Source organism: Giraffa tippelskirchi, chromosome 2, assembly GCF_054371585.1.
Source record: "Giraffa tippelskirchi isolate mGirTip1 chromosome 2, T2T-mGirTip1v1.2.pri, whole genome shotgun sequence".
Taxonomy (NCBI): Eukaryota; Metazoa; Chordata; class Mammalia; order Artiodactyla; family Giraffidae; genus Giraffa; species Giraffa tippelskirchi.
In genome coordinates this window covers 45435394-45440994 of record NC_137276.1, presented here as the reverse complement: position 1 = coordinate 45440994, position 5601 = coordinate 45435394, and the positions used below count along the sequence as shown (strand labels likewise).

The 5601-nt window shown below is 41.7% G+C and overlaps 1 pseudogene; it reads right to left on the bottom strand.

Annotated features, from left to right (window-relative positions):
- Positions 1-2147: 2147 nt before the first annotated feature.
- Positions 2148-5373, bottom strand: LOC145539525 (transcriptional adapter 2-beta pseudogene; annotated as a pseudogene).
- Between the last annotated feature and the right edge of the window lie 228 nt (positions 5374-5601).

Here is a 5601-nt window from a genome sequence, read left to right as displayed (position 1 = left end):
GACAAGAGTCAACTGATTATAAAATCACTTTTCCTTTGTAACTAAGTGTTCATAGTGTAACATAAATTATACATTCATTGTGGTGTTTAAAAACAGTCAAGCCTAAATATATTCATACTTTCAAAAAGATATACATACTGAAAACCTGCTTAAACACAAAATTTTCAGCCAGGGCCATGAACATTTACAAGAAGTTTTTTGCTTCTCAAGCTTAATGAAAGCCTGGGAATCATTTTATAAAAAAATAAGACTAAATTTAAAACCTCACTAAGTTAGGAATCCAATGTAGAAAATCGATGATACCAGAGTAGCTAAAGCTTAGTAGTTCTCAAATTTTAGACTAGTCACCTGGAGGGCTCATAGAAACACAGCCCCCGGCCCCACCCCTAGAGGACTGAGCAGGGCCTGAGTCCCTGAAGTTCGAGCAGGTTCCCAGGGGATGCTGGTACTGCCAGTCCAGGAACCCCAAGTGAGAAACACTGGCCAGAACACCTGTTAAAACATAGCACTGTCCCTATCTCTGCTCAGCACAGACAGTGTCCACACACTGTCAGCCATGGTTATCCTGCAGGAAACAGCATGCAGGGGGCGTTCAGGAGGGACACCACTGCCTACTACTTCATGGTCAGAGAGAAGTTCCAGGCTTATTCTCAGGTCACATGGAGCACTGCTCTGCCAGCATGTGATGAGGTTTACAACTAAAGCCATATACAATATATTTGAAGTGTTTATTTAATGCTGAAAATTTACCCTAGGGGACAGAAGAATGTAAATAGAAAGAAAAAGGCACCCTAATTAAGTCATCCTTGGAAATGATGAGTTTGTTTTTTTTTTTTTTTTCTTTCAAACACTTCACTGTAATGTAACTTCAAGCCCAAACATTCTGGGAGGTAAACAGTCTTGGTAGCTACAAGGGAAGAGAGTCAGGGCATGCACCTGGATTACCAGAATGCTGGGGTCTGGCCATTCTACTGTCTCTACTGCAGGGTCTTGGACACAAGAGCCCCAAGCAGCTGGAAAACAAAGGATTCCTCAAGTTCCAGCAGGAAGGTACAGTGCGTGTCCACGAAAAAGCTCCCCTGAAACCATCTTTAAACAGAGTTGGGCAGAGCTACTCCTGAGTCTGGTTCAAGACAGTGACCCAGTGAAGCAGTGCCTAGGCTTAGAGGCCTCTAGGGGCCCCTCCCACCATGGCCTAGCCAAGTGCCTGATGCCACCCAAGTAAGACACATAGCCAGTCTCAGTGAAAGTGGTACTTGCTACTGGGGTGAAAACCCTGGAGGGAGCTAGTACCAGGACTCAAAACTCTCAGCCATAAGTTTCCTAAAATGAGTTCTTCCAAATACAATGCACACAAGCTCTAAGAGAAGCAAAAGCACCCCTAGTAGAAGAGGCTTAATGTTCTGGCAATCTGCATTGGTCCCTGCATCCCCAGAGACCCAGGGGACCCTGCTGAGGGCTGCTGCTCCTCCCATGGTGAGCTCCCCAGCAGTCAGTTTGGGAGTTACAAGCTCAAACTCTGCCACTGCCAGTGGTTACTGGGAAGCTCAGTTTAGCCAAATTTCACAACACCAGATTCCTCCTGGTAAGTCCCTGTGGATGCCCACCCTGTCCTTCCCTGGCCTCTCTTTCACCTACCCTGTCCAGCCCTCAACTAAAGTGCCACATGCTAGGCTGTGCCGGGGATTGTGGGTGGCTGTGGGGTAGCTGGCAGAGCTCAGGTCACAGGGTGAAGCTGGTAGCCCTGCAGGGAAAGATTTGCCTCCACCCACAGCACAACAGTCATGAACCAGTGGAAAGAAAGTCACAAATAAACATAAATTTCCAAATTTCGTCATAATATTCTCCAAATTGAACACTTAAAGGCAGTTGTCATCTTAAAGTACTAGGTTTAGGACAAAGTTAAAACATACATGTATTTGTTTTCTCCTTGATCAATATAAGATTGTTACTGTTGCTTCTTCAGCAAACCATATAAATAATTTATATCCTAAAAAAAAAAAAACAAAAAAAACAACAACTCAGTTTGTTTAAACATGAGCAATAATGGGGGAAAAAAAGTGTTTCCTCTCCACCCCTCCTCCTACACCCCTTGCCATTTTGGCTCACAAGATTTACAGCATTGTTCAGCTTTCACAGCTATAGCTTTAGGAAGGATCCCTGGATATACTTTCCATGAAGACATTTAAAATCCTTTTCTTGAGGACTTTGTCCAGATAGTCCAGAAGCTGGCTCTTAGAGGGGATATCTGCCACTTACGGAGGTGGTCTTTGAAGATGATGGTCTTCATGGTTATGTAGCACATGGAGATCAAGTTCTGTGAGCTGGAGAGCACTTCTCATCATCCAATAAGAGCTTGACTCTGGGCAGGTTCTGGATGGCACTGATCTCACCATCCTAGCCATCCTCCTTACCTCACTTGGTGCCTGCCTCAATCTTGTTCTTCTTCCTCTTCTTGCACTCGTGCTGGGCCACCTCATGCTTAGCCAACTCCTCCATCTTGGTGATGCCTTTGTGCTGGTTCCACTGAAGCTGCCGAATCTTGGTGCACAGCATCTTCTTTTTGTGCATATTATGGAACAGGTTGTCAAACTCCTCACAGGAAATGAACTGTGTGAGTGGCTGCAGCTTCAATCGCCAACTTCTTCTCCTCCCTGGTGACCTTGTGCTTAGCCTCCTTCTCCTTGTCCTTGCCTAGGAAGGCAGGCACCAAGTTGGAGTCACCTGTGATTTTCTTGCACTGCTGCCACTTCTTTAGTTTCTGTAGACATATGTCCATATGTGCGAGCTTCAGCTGTATCTCCACATCATGGTCGTCTTAGTTGAGAGCCAGCTGATGAACATCTCAGTGTCCTGGTCATACTTCTCTATCTTGTAGTTGTCTCACAGGGGCAGGTAGTCCAGCTGTTGCTGCTCAGCCAACACTTCCTGGGAGTCTGGAAATCTTCAATGTGAACAGCCATATCCTCCCAGTGTCCAAAGCCAAACTGCTCAGTGGAATCCAGCAGCAGCTGTCCTTGTGGCCACCAGCTGGTAGTGTTACTGCGTCCAGGCTTGTTCTCCTGGCTGCATGACAGGCCAATGAATTGGAGACGAGGTGTTGAGGCAAGGTGTTATTTGGCGATTTGGCCGACCAAGAAGATGGCAGACTAATGTCTCAAAATAACTATCTTCTTCTGGATACCAGCTTCTTTTATGGGTCAGAGATGGGAGGAGAAGGGGAAACAAAGTACAAAAGCCATTAATCTTGCAAATATCTCCTAGAATGGCAAGTCTCAAGCAGGAGATGTGTTAATTTCTTCCTTCTTGCCATCCACGGGTGGGCAGGATCATGAACAGAGGCACTTTAGTTTAACAGTCAGGCAGACAGGCAGAATTCTCTGAGGCAGGCCATTATGTATGATTATAATAACCAAAGCAACAAAAAGACATGTCAAAGAAACACTTCCAACATGGAATCAGAATTGGTTTTTTCTTGTAACAGTAGCCATGATAGCGGCAGTGGTGGCTGATCTCTGTACCAGCTGAGAAACACTCAGAGCACATAGCTCAATGGCCTGGCAATTGATGCAGCAGAAGTGCAGTGGGCTCACCACCACCAGACAGTACACACAGTACTCCTTACCAGGTTCCACCATCTTCCCCCACCTGCCTCCTTGGCGCCCACCACTGCCACCCTCTCTGCATTTTTTTAAAATTGGGGATACAAAGATATTCTCAAACAAAATAGAATCCAAACTTTATTATTTTAAACATATAAACCCATAGATGTTGTTAAGTTGCTAAGCCATGTTCCACTCCTTGCAACCCCATGGACTGCAGCACGCCAAGCTTCTCTGTCCTTCACTGTCTCCTGAAGTTTGCTCAAACTCTTGTCCATTTACCTCAATCAAAACTTATCTGACTCTAATTAGAAAATAGTAAACTAAATAAATTGTCCCATGTTTAATGTGGATTGATATGCTTTATAAATATAGTCTTCCTCTTCTTCCCTCTCTTGGAATTGTACACATATATTTGACACAACTGAACTTCATTATAAAAGATGCATAATTATATAGGGTCCTAAAGTCTTATTTTATCATTTTTTTTATTATCTTCTATTTTGGAAACAAAATATAAAATCTGAGATTCAAATAATTACTTTAGAAAGAAAACAAGGTTGCATCGTAAATATCTTAATTCTGCTTTGTGTCAAGATATGAACATCATATATGAATGGAGCACAAGTAACAATGCAAAAGTATACCCTATTGAAAGTATAATTAGACCTATAATTCAACACACATGTATTTTAATTGTTTTCCTTTAACAAATGAATCACTCCTTTTTTCCTAAAGTTGGATTGGTTAACATTTTCATTATAGTTAAATACATTTTCTGTTTATATGTAGAATATTTTATAGTAACTATCCTTTTTCACAATAACTTTAAAAAAGAAGCCTCAGATACTCATTTTACAAGTATATTACTTTTCCCTAATATATGCAATATATTAAACTTTCAAAAACTAAAATATACAAGATCATTAACCATCAACATTAAGTAAAGTAAGCCACAACCAAATAATACTTTGAAATATAGAACAAGCTAATCAGAAGGATAGTTTTCATATTAATATGGAGTAGGAAAAATCATGACTTACCAGCAAAATTCATTTATTATGGAAAGTTTCAATTGTTATGCGTGTTTCAAAAATATGAATGCTATCATGGAAACAAGATAATAGTTTAACATAAAGATACACACACTTACACACAAATACACTCCAAACTTAAAAAGTATTGTGCATAAAAGGACACTATCAACAGAATGAAAAAGTAACCTACAGACTGAGAGATAATACTTACAAATCAAATTTCTGATAGGGGATTAATCCAGAAAATGCAGAGAACTCCTACAACTCAACAACAATCAGATTTAAAAATGGGAAAAATACTTGAACATTTTTTCAGAGATGTTATGCAAATGACAAACAAGCATATGAAAAGATGCTCAATATCATTAATCACTAGAGAAATTCATATCAAAACAATGAGATATCACATTGTCACAGGAAGGGGAACCCCTTCCAGGGCCTGAAAGAGGGTTCTTGTCTAACATTCAGAAATTAATTATCTGAGAAGACATACATCCTGACAAAGCAAGAGACTTTATTGGCAAGGGGTGCCTGGGTGGAGAGCAGGAGGGTAAGGGAAACCAAGAGGACTGCTCTGCCACCTGGCTCACAGCCTCAGGTTTTAGAGTAATGGGATTAGTTTCCAGGCTATCTTTGGCCAATCGTTCTGACTCAGAGTCCTTCCTGGTGGTACACATATTGCTCAGCCAGTATGGATACCAGCAAGAAGGATTCTGAGAGGTAGTGAGACACATGGTGTCTCCTATTGACCTTTCCCAAACACTTCTGGTTAGTGGTGGCTTACTGGTTCCATGTCCCTTACTAGGACCTCCTGTCATAAGATAACTCATGCAAATGGATACTGTGGTGCCGGGCCAGGTGGGTTGTTTCAGTCAATGTGTCTCCAACAACTTCACACTTGCTAGAAAGATTATTGTCAATAAAACAGAAAGTAACAAGTGTGAGCAAGGATGTAGAGAAAT